Below are 13,791 nucleotides of genomic sequence, written 5' to 3' on the forward strand. Positions count from 1 at the left end.
GCACAAGTGGCGGATTATACTGAATATCTTACCAGAACTATTTCCGACCACAACCCACTGTTGCTTTATCTTAATTGGAAAAGGGCGAGAACAGCGATCCCAACGCGGCGCTTACGCCCTGAGACTTTAGAGGACCAGGTGTTTCGAAGAGAGGTGGGAGACGGTATTGATCGCTACTCCCGAGAGAACCGGGGTACCGCAAGTTTGAGAGCAATTGAATGGGATGCTTTTAAAGTGGTCATTCGAGGGATCTGTATTACTAAATATTCAGGGGCTAGAAAGACAGTGCTGGACGACGCGGCAAAAGCAGAAGGGGTGGTAAGGGACCTGGAGCAGCGGAGGCCGGAACTCCCATCCTTGCAGGAGCCATTGGTGGAAGCCAGGGAAAAGCTGGCAGCCGAGACCGAGCGGCTGCGATGCTTCGACTATAGAGGCTATCTGGCGAAAGTTCATGCGGAGGGGGATAAGGTTGGTACGCTGTTGGCCAAATTGGCTAACCCGATACCGCGGAGTGGACCCATTATGCAGATAGCACTGGTGACTGGCCTGCTGGCGCACTCGCAAGACCTAATGCTGTCCCGCTTTGCTACTTATTACGAAGCACTGTATAGCAGTAGAAGGGGGGAAACGGAGGACGACATAGAGGACTATTTAGAAGGAACCCCGCTGCCACGGTTGGATACGGACCAAGCTGACCTGTTGGGGCAGGACATTACGTTGGCTGAAGTGAGTGGTGCAATTAAGCACATGGCCGGAACAAAACGCCGGGACCTGATGGGCTACCTATTGAATTTTACTCCCAGTGTATTGATACATTGGCGCCTTCTTTGTTGGAGGTGTATCAGGAAGCGAGGAAGGAGGGTCACCTCCCGTGCTTGATGCGGGAGGCCTTGATTGTTCCCTTTCTGAAGCTGGGAAGCTCAGATCTGGATGTGGCCTCATATCGGCCCTTGTCCATGTTATCGGTGGACTACAAAATTTTGAACCGCATATTGGCGACCCGATTATTGCCGCACATGCATTCACTGGTCCATATGGACCAAGCGGGGTTTATCCCCATGAGGTGAACGGCTTTGAGCATTCATCGCTTCCTTCGCATTATGGCAGAGAACCGGGACACTGCTGCGGTCCTTTCTGTGGATATAGAGAAGGCGTTTGACAGCTTGGAATGGGCCTTTCTCCGCAGAGTCCTGCGTCGATTTGGGCTGGGTGACCAGTTCTTGAACATCGGCAAGGGTGAAACTGGGCGAAGTAATTTCTGACCAGTACCCAATCATGAGAGGAACACGGCAGGGGTGCTCGTTGTCGCCGCTGTTCGCACTGGGGATAGAACCACTTGCGGTCCAGGCGAGATCAGGACGGATGTATAGGGGGCTGATGCACCGGGGTGACCAACACTATATTTCTCTGTATGCAGATGATCTGCTCCTCTTTCTCCAGGAAGCTGAGGAAGATCTATGAGGGGGTTCGTCCCTGCTGTCCAACCTTGGGATGGTCTCCGGACTGGAATAAGACGTACCTCTTCCAGACTAGGCAGGGCTTGCCTCCCCCGTGTCCCTGGGGTAAGTGAAATGGGAGCCCACATGCCTTACTTATCTAGGAGTTTGGGTTTACCATAATGACAGGGATTTGTTGGAAGGTAACATAGGCCGGTGTATTAGAGCTTTGAAAAGTTGTATGGAGTTTTGGGCAACGCTCCCACTGTCGGTGATGGGTAGGGTGGCATTGCTTAAGATGGTGGCACTACCAAGGCTACTATACTATTTCCGTACCTTACCAATCTGGCTTCCGCCGAGAATATTTAAAGACCTGAGATCGCTGATTATGGGTTTCATTTGGGGCAGCGGCAGAAAGCGAGTGGCGCTGACGACATTGATGAGACCCAGGTTGGAAGGCGGACTGGCAGTACCTGATTTTGAGCTTTATTATCTGGCAGCCCAATTGCAGGTTCTAACACAAAATATAGCACGGGAGTATCGCGGCCCAGAGGATGGACGGGGCCAGGGAATACAGCGTCACGTACTGGCATACATAGTTCTGCAACAAAAACTAGATCTGCAGGACCTGACTGGGGAGGAGCGGACCCTGCGACTTTGCTGGAATAGAACACAACGAAGGGCGGGAACCCCCCGCCCATATACCCCAGAGATCCCATTGGGCATGCTGACGGCGCTGACGCATGGAGGGGACTGGACCACACTGGCAACTTGGGAACAGTTGGGTGTTCAGGTGATAGGGGACTTGTACTTGAACGAGGAGCTAATGCCCTTACCAGTACTGCAAGAGATGTATGGGCTCCCGGAAGGGGACTTTTTGATACATGCTGCAGTCACGACCGCGATTCAAAAGCACTGGAGAACGGGGAGAGCGGAACCGGTGTTGACACTTGCTTGTCAATATACTGTAATGGCAGCGGGTACTGTTAAGGCAGTGACGTGCCTTCAATCCCGGCTGCTGCGGGAGGGCATGGGCCCCCTGGATGGTCTTAAGGCGAAATGGGAGGAGAGCATATGCCGTCAGATACCGGATACTACATGGGAACAAATTCTCAAGCGAGCGTGGAAGGGTACCAGGAATGCTCGGTTCCAACAAATACAGTACTTTATATTACACAGGGCCTATTTAACACCAGGGAAGATCCGGAAGTATTTCCGGGTCCAGAATGCGCTATGCCCGAGATGTCGAGAGGAGGATGGTGAACTAGAACACATGTTCTGGTTCTGCCCCAAAATGGAAGGGTACTGGGAAGGAGTGGGGGAAGTCTTGAACGCAGTCACAGATAGACAATTAGACTATGATATGGCCACCTGCTTGCTGCATTGGTTCCTGCACACTGCCAAGACCAAGGTGACCAGCAAATGTATTGATCTAGGGTTTATACTGGCTAAGCGTAAAATCACCTGCCACTGGAAGGCGAAGGAGGGACAGTCGAGTGGGCGCTGGAAAAGGGAGTTCTGCAAATGGGCCAACTGCGAAAGCGCTGTGCGGCTCAGACAGGCTACCCACTTAGGTAACGATAGGGCACTGGAGGTGGCTAGATCATGGGAGGCCCTGGTTCAGCCTTTGAAGGATCATCAGTCGGCTGAGGGGGAGGACTGAGAGCTCCACATCCAAGTGGTTCATACTTACAGGAAATAGCTTTGATAGCCCTCCGCTGCACAGATGGGTTGAATAATGTGATTCTGCTAGTGCTCACACCACCGCCATTGTAAGGGAGGGAGGGTGTTGAGGGAGGGGGTGTTGGGTAAGATATGGGACGGCTGCTGATATTAGAGATGTGTTAAGGTGTTGACTGTTCTTGCTTATAGGAGGTTCTGTTGGTTCACTGTGTTACGCTTTCTGTGGAGGGAGGAAGGGAAGCGAAGAAGCGAGAGTGGTGATGTTGAGGAATAGGGATGCAGTTAACTCCATATCAGTTTTAGGGAATGGGTCTGGTTTTTTTGGGGGGGGGTTGGGGAAATGAGAGTAAATGAAAAGCAGAAATGAGAAATCCTTGGTGACCGGTCACGGCTGTATTGTACGATATGCACACTAAAGCTATTTTCCTGATTATTGCCGCCCGCCCTCCGGGTTGTGGGCTGAATGGCTGTGTGATATGAGTCTGTGTGCCTTGGGTATGGCACGCAAAGGATGTGGAATTGTTGACCGGCATAATTGTATTTCATACAACTCTGCAATAAAAATATATTTAAAAAAAAAAAAAAAGACAGACGGGATGGGGTGAAAGATATGGTCAGTTCTCGACTGGAGTTACATGGTCTCCTCTGGAGTCATTCTTGCATATCAACAGTTTAGAGATACTTGCAGGCTCCTTTGCCATCAGCCCTTTACAAAAGACAAAGAAAAGTGTGCAACTCCGTTACTCATGGACAATCTGACAGCGGTCTGATACATAAACCATCTTGGTGGAACAAAATTCAAGATTTTATCAGATCTTGCCCAACACCTTTGGGAATATTGTCTTCGACTTCAAATATCAGTCAGAGCTGTTTACCTTCCAGGCAATTTGAATGCAGTAGTAGATAGGTACTCCAGATATCTACACGACTTGAGCGATTGGCATCTGCATCCTTCGGTGTTCAATTGTCTTGCTTCAATCTTTGGCACCATGTTAATAGATCTTTTTGCTCCCCATCTCAATACCCAACTTCCTGTCTTTTTCAGTTGGAGACCAGATCCCCAAGCTCTTGCAACAGACAATCTTGGCCTCCTTCGCTTCTCTATGCTTTTCCCCTCTTCCCTCTGATTGCTCGAATTCTGGCACAAGCTCGCAGACAACACAGTTCTCTGGTCCTAATAACTCCCTTGTGGCAGGCCCAAGCTTGGTTTTAAACTTTATCAGAACTCTCGTCAGATCTCCCAGTTTGGCTACCTCAATCAGTCAATAAATCAATCAGGGAATTGTAAGCGCGCTACTCACCTGTGAGTGTCTCAAGGCGCTGAGTGGCGGTCAACAGTTCCGTTCATCCAAAGAGGCAGGTCTTGAGATCCTTCCTGAAGGTGTTCAAAGATGGGGCGTGCCGGATGTTGATCGGGAGCTCGATCCCGGTTTTGGCCGCGATGTAGGAGAAGAATCTTCCACTTGCTTTGGCTCAGTGGATGTGTGGTGTTTTGGCGAAGATGAGGTTGGCGGAGCAGAGGTTTCTATAGGATACGTGAGGGGTGATTCTGTCGTTGAGGTATTGGGGTCCGGTATTGTATAGGCATTTGTAGGCATGGGTGAGTATCTTGAAAGTGACTCGTGCTCATTTCCACAATTTCTTACTCAATCCCAAGGGCCTTCCACACAATATGATCCTTCAAGGATCCCTCTTTCTAGTCACTTGGAGGATTTAAGGTCTTCCTGGAGAACCCCTGGAATTTCACAAGAAGCTATTGTTCTTTTCCAACAATCTTGGGTCCCTGAAACGATGAGACTCTACAAATCAGCTTGGTTGGCCTGAAATAGCTGGTGTTTCGACAGGAATTCAGATCCCGTTTCGATGGATGTAACTCTTGTGGTCAATTTTTTAGCCTCTCTTGCTTCCCAAGGTAGAGCTTATCACACTATTCTGCTGAACACATCCGTGTTGATGGAAGACCTATCAGAGAGCATCCTGTGGTTTGTCGTCTGTTAAAGGAAGTACATTATGTAAATCCTCCTCTACCAAAGTACAGAATTTTGAGGGATGTCAATTTGGTTTTTTTAATTTGCTTATTACATGGCAAGATGTGTTTCTCTCTCTAAAACAGTTATCTGTGTAATTAACAATGTTGTGTTTAATATCTCTGAAACGTGTTTCGGATGTTAGAACTAGAAATGTCTTCTTTTCAATACTCTCCTCATGGTGGCACTTTTCAGCTTCTTTTATTTATTTTTTTATTTTTTTATTTTCATCAAAATGGGCACATATATACAACAATAACAAAAAGAAAAATCAGCTGGAGGTTTTAAATTTACACACTAGGCGAAAACACCAATAAACAGAAAGAAAAACAAGCAGACATTATTAAAAAAAGGGATACAGAACAATTTCATACAAAACTGTGAATAATTAAATTATTCCATCCAGAATCAATGGTCTCCACAGTAATTCTAGCTTAACTACCCCCCCTTGTTTTAGCCAAGCTTGCCTCTAGTCCGTACGTCTCTCTAATAATAGACCACCAATCCTCGACCGAGGGCGGTACTTTAGAGACCCACATCCGGGGCGACGGCCAATCTGGCAGCCGCCATCAAAATTGAAAAAAAGACAGGCACTTGCCAGGTTATCCTCCTTAGAGCCCAGTAACATTTCGAGATTAGTAAGCGAGGAATCCAAACCTAATTTAAGATGGAGTAGCTGTTCGATTTTTCGCCAATAACCCCTTAGCTCTGGACATTCAATAAACATATGTATTAGATTGGCAGCATATAATCCGCATTTATGGTTTAAATCTTTTATTGAGTTTTCAGAACAGGAAAAAACAAGCGGGCCACAATTCCCCATCAGATGCAATAGCATTAAGTCGTAAGGCAAAGACCCCAGGCTTAAGGTAGCAATTACATTGTCATTGTCGTAAGGATAGGGTCTTGTATCGGGAGAACCAGGCCCCGAACCACCCCTCCCCCCACCCCCCGTGGCCACAAAACAGAATAATAGGTAAATAAAGATCACTGCTTCGCCGCGATGAGTCCACAGATCAGACATCAGCCCTTGGTGTCCGTCTGCGCGGCTGGGTTTTAGGTTCCTTGAGTGGAGTGTCAGCAAGACGTAGCAAGCGCAAATAGCGCGGGCAGCTCAATTCCCTGAACTCTCCCTTGAGTATAGTCAGAAATGGCCACCATAGGTCCGCAAAATCTTCTCCCCTCCCCTCCCTCGCTAATGTCAGCTTCTCCATCCCCAATATCATCCATAGCCTATGTAGCCAGCCAGTGTGTGGGGGAGGTTGAGTGGTCCTCCAATGCGCCACAATGTTCTGGACGGCCGCCCCTAGCGCAATTGGTATGAGCCTCCCTCTCCTGGACTTCAAGGGGTACATCAAAGCGTTAGGGAGTCCAAGCAAACATAAGCGGGGAATCGGGGGAGATGGGTGTCTAAGTGGGAGTCTATTTCGTCTAGGATCGAGTTCCAATAGGGTTGTATGCGGTCACAGCTCCATAATAGGTGTTCTAGCGTGCCTAGTTCCCCACATCCCCTCCAGCAGCGATCACTAATGCGGGGGTCCCATCGGTGCAGGCGATCTGGTGTGTGGTACCAGTAGGTGGCCACCTTGGTCAGGGTTTCGGTAAGGCCAATATGGTAAGCGGAGTGCCTGGCTCTGTGGTATATGCCTTCCCATTCTTTGCATGTGAGTTGTCTCCCTAAGTCTCTCTCCCACCTGGCCTGCCCCGCATTGTATGTGTGTATGTTGGTGAGGAGGAGGTGCTGGTATAAATCGGAAATCAGTTTCTTATCCGAGGTGCGTGTCAGTAACCACTTTTCGTACGGGGTGAGGAATCGCTGGGCGCCGGGTTTGACCACTGGTTGCAAGGCCCAGTGCCGGATCTGTAGGTAGTGCAGCCATTCAGCTTCTGGTATACCATAGTCCTCCCTCACCTTCTGAAACGGAAGGATGCCATTTAGATCGAATAGGTCTGCCAGAGCTCTACATGGCGAATGTCTCCAAGTAGCGAACGCCTTGGGGTCCAGACCTGGGGAAAAGTCTGGGTTATCAAACAGCGGGGTCATCGGGGAAGGGAACGAGGTAAGGTCGTGTGTGACTGCTACTCTGTCCCATACATCTAGCACGGTGCTCGTGATTTGTGACGCGTAGAGATTGGGAGGCCTATGGCATCGTGGTAAAAATGGAATCCCCTGCAGGGACCTGCCCGCCACAGCTTGGTCCTGGAAGAGCCAGTGTTTGCCTGACTCCAATTGGTGCCACTCCACAAGGGGGCGGAGTTGTCTCACCCAATAGTATAAGGCGAGGTCTGGCACTCCCACCCCACCGTGCGCGGGGGGGAGTATTGCAATCGCATGCTTAAAGCGCGGACGACGACCGTTCCAAACAAAGTTCCAAGTCGGACTGTGTACGCTGAAGCCAGCCCGCGGGGGGGGCGCAGAGGGAGTGTCTGAAACACATAGAGGATCTGTGGCAGCAGAGTCATCTTGGCGGCCGCTATCCGTCCCAACCAGGAGAGTGTGTGTCGCTTCCACCTCATGAGTTCGTCACTGAGGCACGAGCGTAGCCTGGTGTAATTGGCCTCCACGGTGGCCTGAATGGTGGGGCCAAGGTAGGGGATAGTGGAGTTGGACCATTGCAGATCAAACTCGCTTTGGGCCTCCGCAAGCACCTCCGGTGGAAGGGATATGTTCAGGGCCTACGATTTCTCTACATTGATTTTAAAACCCGAGGCTAGCGTAAAAGTGTGGAGCTCGGTAAAGAGCGCTCGGAAGGATTGCATTGGGTCCATCAGGGAGAGTAGAATGTCATCCGCATAGAGGCTAATCTTGTGCACGTCCTGCCGAATGGAATGCCCTTGATAAGGTCGTGGCGTCTGATTCGCTGTGCTAGTGGCTCCATCTAGAGGGAAAATAGGATCGGGGAGAGCGGACACCCTTGCCTAGTGCCCCTGCCAATTGGGAAGCGCGGGGAGGTGTGCCCATTAACCCGGACCGTGGCATTAGGCTGGCCATAGCAGTTCAATATGCGGTTGTCCAGATAGGGCCAGTGCACTCTATCAAATGCCTTTTCGGCATCGACGGTGAGCAGCATGCAGCCAGGCCTCGTCCGCGATCCGGCCTCTATGAGGTGGAGGACATGTTTAGTGTTATCACTGGTCTGCCGCTGGGGAATGAAGCCTGCTTGATCAGGCTCCACTAATTGCTGCATATAGGGCACCAGTCTATTTGCGAGAATGCCCATGTAGAGCTTAAGGTCAATGTTTAAAAGGGAGATCGGTCTGTAAGACCTACACCGGGTATGATCTCGGCCAGGTTTGGGTATAACCGATATCGCCGCCTCTAGCAGATCCGCGGGGATGGCACCAGGCTGATCAAATGTATTGAAGAGATCTTGCAGCAATGGGGCCACCTGCTGATAAAAAGTTTTATAGAAGTACGCCGAGTAGCCATCGGGGCCTGGCGATTTCCCCATTTTGAGGCGAGATATCGCCGAGATCACCTCCTCCAGACCTATTTCGCCGATCAAGGAACTCTGCCTGTGCTTCGTTCAAGGACGGGAGGTGTGCCCCTCCCAGGTAAGCCTGGCCAGCCTGTAAGTCAAGCGAGTCTGCGGCATATAAGTCGCTGTAGAAGTTCCCAAAAGCCGCGGCGATGGCATCATCGTCCGTGACCAGGTCGCCCTGACTGGATCGGATGGTTCTGATGCCCTGCCTTTGGCGCTGCTCCCGCAATTTACTCGCCGAGAGTTTCCCGCAGTGATCCCCCCCAGTGTAGTATGCATGTCGGAGGCGTAGGGCTGCGTACTCCGCTACATCCTGGTCTAGGGCCGCCAGCATCTTTCTTTCCGTACAAAGATGGCGCCACGCCCGAGTTGCTCCAGTGCGCTGGTGCATCTGTTCCAACTCTGCAACACATTGGGCGATTTCAGCCCGTTTCTGAGTGCGTTCCCTGTTGTTAGCTGTGGCGATAGAGATGAATTCTCCCCTGAGGACCGCATTGAGTGCGGCCCACTGCGTGGCCTTGGTAGTGTCTGTGTTGGCGTTATGAGCAAGAAATTGAGTGATGGCGGACCTGATCCGCTCCGCTACAGAGGGACTCTGGAGCAGGGCGTCCCGCAGACGCCAATGTCGCTGCGGGCTAGGCGTGGGCGGGAAGAGGAAGGAGGCAATCACCGGGGAGTGATCTGACAGTGAGGCTGGGAGGATGTCCACGTCTCACGCGCGGAGCGCCAGCTGGGAGGACCACAGAACGTAATCGAGCCGTGCGTAGGTTTTGTGGGCCGCCGAGTAGTGGGTGTATGCTGTGGCTTGTGGGTGTAGGTGCCTCCAAAGATCAACCAGGCCCAGGTTGGAGAAGTTTGCGTGTCCCGCGCGGGGAGCGCCCCCACCTGAGCGCGACGTTGTCCGGAGCGATCCGCTGTGTTATGAAAGATTAAGTTGAGATCGCCCGCTAGCAGCAAGTGTGGCAGTGTGTAGGAATTTCTCTTGTCCCTCGTTGGATGCATATACAGTGCCTACTAAGAGCGTATGCCCTGCGATGAGAAAGCGGTGTACCAGCATCCTACCCTTGATCTCCGCTTCCTTCTGCAGAACCCGCCCTTCAAAGGATCTAGATACCAGGATCGCCACTCCCGCCACCTTCTTAGCTGCTGATGAGAAATACTGCTGGGGGAAGGACCGAGACTTAAGTCGGTGGTGGTCTTTGGATAATAGATGCGTCTCCTGTAGGAGGCAGATATCTGCAGCAGAGTGCTCTAGAAGGGAAAGTAACGCTCGGCGTTTGATTGGGTTATTAAGGCCCCTAACATTAAGAGAGAGGATATTCAATGGGTGCGACATCTTAAGTGGGTAGTCACGACGATAGCGCGTTGCACCTGGCATGCAGTGATGGCACGTGTGATGCCGGTGAAGGCTCCCCGCTCAGCAACTGTCTGGCACGTGACCCTTCTCGCTTGGGTCCGGGTGCAGACGTAGGGCCTCCACTCTTTGCCTTATCATCTGCCACCAGGGCTACCCAGGAGGAGCGCCGCCTGGGCCCGATGATCGGGACCCCACCTTCGACTCTGCCCCCGCCGACCGGGGGCCGTCGCTGCCACACCGCCACCCACCGTGCTGGAGCCTCAGGCGGGTGGGCTGATAGGCCTCTGATGCACCCCTAAATGATGGGGCTTGTCGCTGATGTTGCCGCCCGGGGGCCGTGTCTCGCCTGCAATGTCGGGCCCGCAGGTGGATGCCCCTCGTGGAGGCAGGGTGGGGCCCGTGCACTATGAAAGGTTCTGTCCGTTCCCTGAGGGCCCACGAGAGCCGTGTCTCCCCAATGTCCGATTTGAGCTTGCCCCCACCGGGGTTTCGAGGGACTTACAGGGCCTCCCGGTATCAGCGTTGGGTCTCAACTGCTCCTCACCTTATGATGTGTGCGATTCGTAGGGAGTTGGAAACTCTGAGGTGCTGGGTCGGCAGGCAATCTCTGTCCGTGCGGGGGAAGCGGCCCCCTTGCTCTTCTGAGGGGCCTCGTCCTGGTCGACTAATCGAGCTCCCTAGTGCGTTCCGGCCCGCAGTCTAGGCCACGAGTCCCGCCACTGTCTCTGCAGTCCGGAGCTCTGGGGGACAAAATGTCGGTCTCCTGTCGCGGACCCGGCCACGCCGCTGTACCTCAGCTAGGCGGCCGGAGATGTCTCTGCTGCGGCCGTGCTTCCAGACCCCCGCGTCCTGGGCTCACACGCGGATCCTGCGGCCAGGGGGAAGAGCGAGAGGTGGCCCCGGTGGCACAGTACGTGCTGGTACAGGCGGCAGCCCGCCGGAGCTCCTCCTCTTCTAGGCCGCAGCCGCGGCCTCAATTTATTTCTCCTGGCCGCTACCTGCACCTCTGTCGGGCCATCCCGTTCGGCAACCCGGAGCCGCCACAGGACCTCTCGGCACTGCCGTACCCAGTGTTGGGTCGATGAGCTCGTCCTGGGAGCCGAGCGCGGTCGCCAGATCGGTGCAGCCGCCTCCGACGTTCTCGTTACAGCTCCCCGGTATCGTATGGCTCAGGGCGTCCGGACACCGCCGCTGCTTCGCTGGTCACCGCTCAACTTCTCCCGGGACCCCAATGTCTCGGTGTTGGCTCCCGTCCCCTGCTGTGCTTCAGCGGGGGGGGGAGAATGCTATAGGTTATGGCCCGGGCCTGGTTGGGTCGGAGGAGCCCCGAGGAGACGCGTCCGCTCACTCCGCCATCTTGGCCATGCCCTCTATAATCCGCATTTAGAGCATCTAGTCTTATCCCCCATCGTGTTACCCTGAGCCCATTTCGCTATTTTTGCCGGGGTGTAGTACAACATACATGTAATGCGCAATTGCTGAAGTTGCAGACTAACAGAGTGAACTGAATCCATGACCTGACCCAGAGCCTTTTTAATCTTTTGCAGCTTCATAGACATACCAAGACTAATTCATCTACTGTTCAGTATCCCTTTTTTCCTTCTCAACCTAAAATAATTGTTGGAAATTGCCTAGAAACATATGTTTCATGAACTGCAGATTGGAGGTACTTCTCAATTCTTAATTTCTAATCAAAAACTCTATAAGTTGGGGTGCATGGCCAAGCGGTCCAACTTGGCAGGCACACTTTAGAAGACCTCCAGAGGCCTCAGTTAATATCATGCTAAATATCCTTGCACATCAGCCCCATAAATGTCCTCCTGTCTCTTTACATTACTGCGTACATGCCAACACCACCACCTAAAAGAGGAATCATACCAGTTTGTTGCTGAGACAGCCAAGACACTGTGCGGCCTTTAGGCTGAAGCGTTGGAGCCTGAGTCCACACTGCAGAGAAACGCCCGCGGCCCCTGAAGTAAGCTCTAACTTGCTGCGTGTGGGAGGTACAATAACTGGCAGAGGACTGTGCGGCCAGATTTTGACAGGGAACAGGCTGAGGCCAGATTTTGATGGGGAACGGACAGAGGTTGAGGCATACTTGGTGGGCCACCGAGATTGATGCGGGATGTCGTCCGTCCCTCAGGGCATTAGAAGAGGGAGCAGTACGCCCTGGATCCCTGGGCCCGAACCTGTGCCTTGGCTGCGCAGCTCTAACCTCTCCTGCCTGTACACTCCGTAGCGGCGGCTAAATCCAGAGGCAACGGAGACGATCTGCGGATACGCCACAAGCAGAGGTGGGGCAGCGTATCACGCCACTGGACTGAGACGCTGCAGCTGCTTGTTGGGCCGGGGACAGGGAACGTCTGTGGATCTCGCTGTACCTTGGAGGCGGGACCGCTCCTGAGATGCAGGAAAAGACACGCGGGCCCAACTGCGTCCCACAGATAGTTGGTGGTTGTCTGGGCGGCCACTGGCCATTGGTCTCAGTCCCCTGCCCCTCACCCTCATCAGAAGCCGGCGTTATGGAGGTGCGTGACCCGCTGGGTATGAAAACATCCTAGGCAAAGTCTAGCGGCCCTATTGAGCAGCACAGAACCTGCGGTAGATGTGACTGTGGCATTGGCAGAAAGCTCTGAGGATGAACTTGAAACATCAGAGCGGGCCTCTGTGGGCGCAAGCACTGGTAGCATATACCCTCTGGTAAGGAAAGACTTTATATTAAGACCGGGGGCACTGCAGTGTGTGGCTGTGTAGAGGCACCCACTAGGGGGTGGAGAGGTGCATGCTCATGGAGGCATCCAAGCTAGGACCTGGTGCAATCTGTGCATATGTCGCCTTCTCAATAGCCTTTTCACCTGCATTGAAGAAGAATCTAATCTGTGCGAGGACCAACCAATAAAACCCCTCCCCCTCCACCTATCAACAACACTGTGGCCGCTGACCTGGGCTTCATCACACTGCCCTGCAAGCAAAACATCAATGTGTTGAGGGTCTGGCCTAAGAGGCCCTAACACTTTCAGCAAAGATGACTCAGGACAAGCCTCAAGGCACCAGGCAAAGTACGATGAATAGATATACGTATGCCGGGGCCCAGGCGACTATCCCGAGATACAATGGAGGCCAAGATAGGGGCAGTGGGGTCGGATGTCATGTTGATCTGCCAGGACCTGCGTAAAGTGGTCGATAGAATAACAGAGGCAGAAACCAGGATTTCGACCACGGAAGACACGATCTCATCGCTGCAAATGAGAGTGTCCTCACTGGAACCCATTACAAAAGGCCTTGCGACCAGGGTAAAAGATGCCGAAGTTAGTGCCCGCAGAAAAAATCTTTGCTTTGTTGGTTTCCCGGAGGGCTGCAAAAGCAGAAATTTGGAGAAGTTCCTCACTACTTGGCTGACAGGATGGCTTCCTCCGAACTCTAATTCCCAGTGTTTCATCATTGAACGAGTGCACCATGCCCAGACACAAAAGCCTCCACCGGGATCCAGCTCCGACCCATAATTCCCAGATTCCTAAACTTTGATGATTGTGATACTATCCTAACTCAGGCCAGATTAGTGGGCAAGCTCCAACATGACTCACAACATATTTTAATCTCCTTGGACTATATCAAAATGGTGCAGCAGCACCGACAGTCTTTCACGGCCTCTAAAGCCCGGCTTCAAGACCTAAAAATCCAATATGCTCTGCTGTTCCCGGCCTGAGAGTTATATATCAATCATTATCAATATTCTTTGATACTCCGGAGGAAGTCTTGGCCTGGACAGACGAAAGGAAGAAGCTCAAGCCACACACCCGTTGTGA

This window comes from Lissotriton helveticus, chromosome 11 (genome assembly GCF_964261635.1).
Source record: "Lissotriton helveticus chromosome 11, aLisHel1.1, whole genome shotgun sequence".
NCBI classification, from domain to species: Eukaryota; Metazoa; Chordata; class Amphibia; order Caudata; family Salamandridae; genus Lissotriton; species Lissotriton helveticus.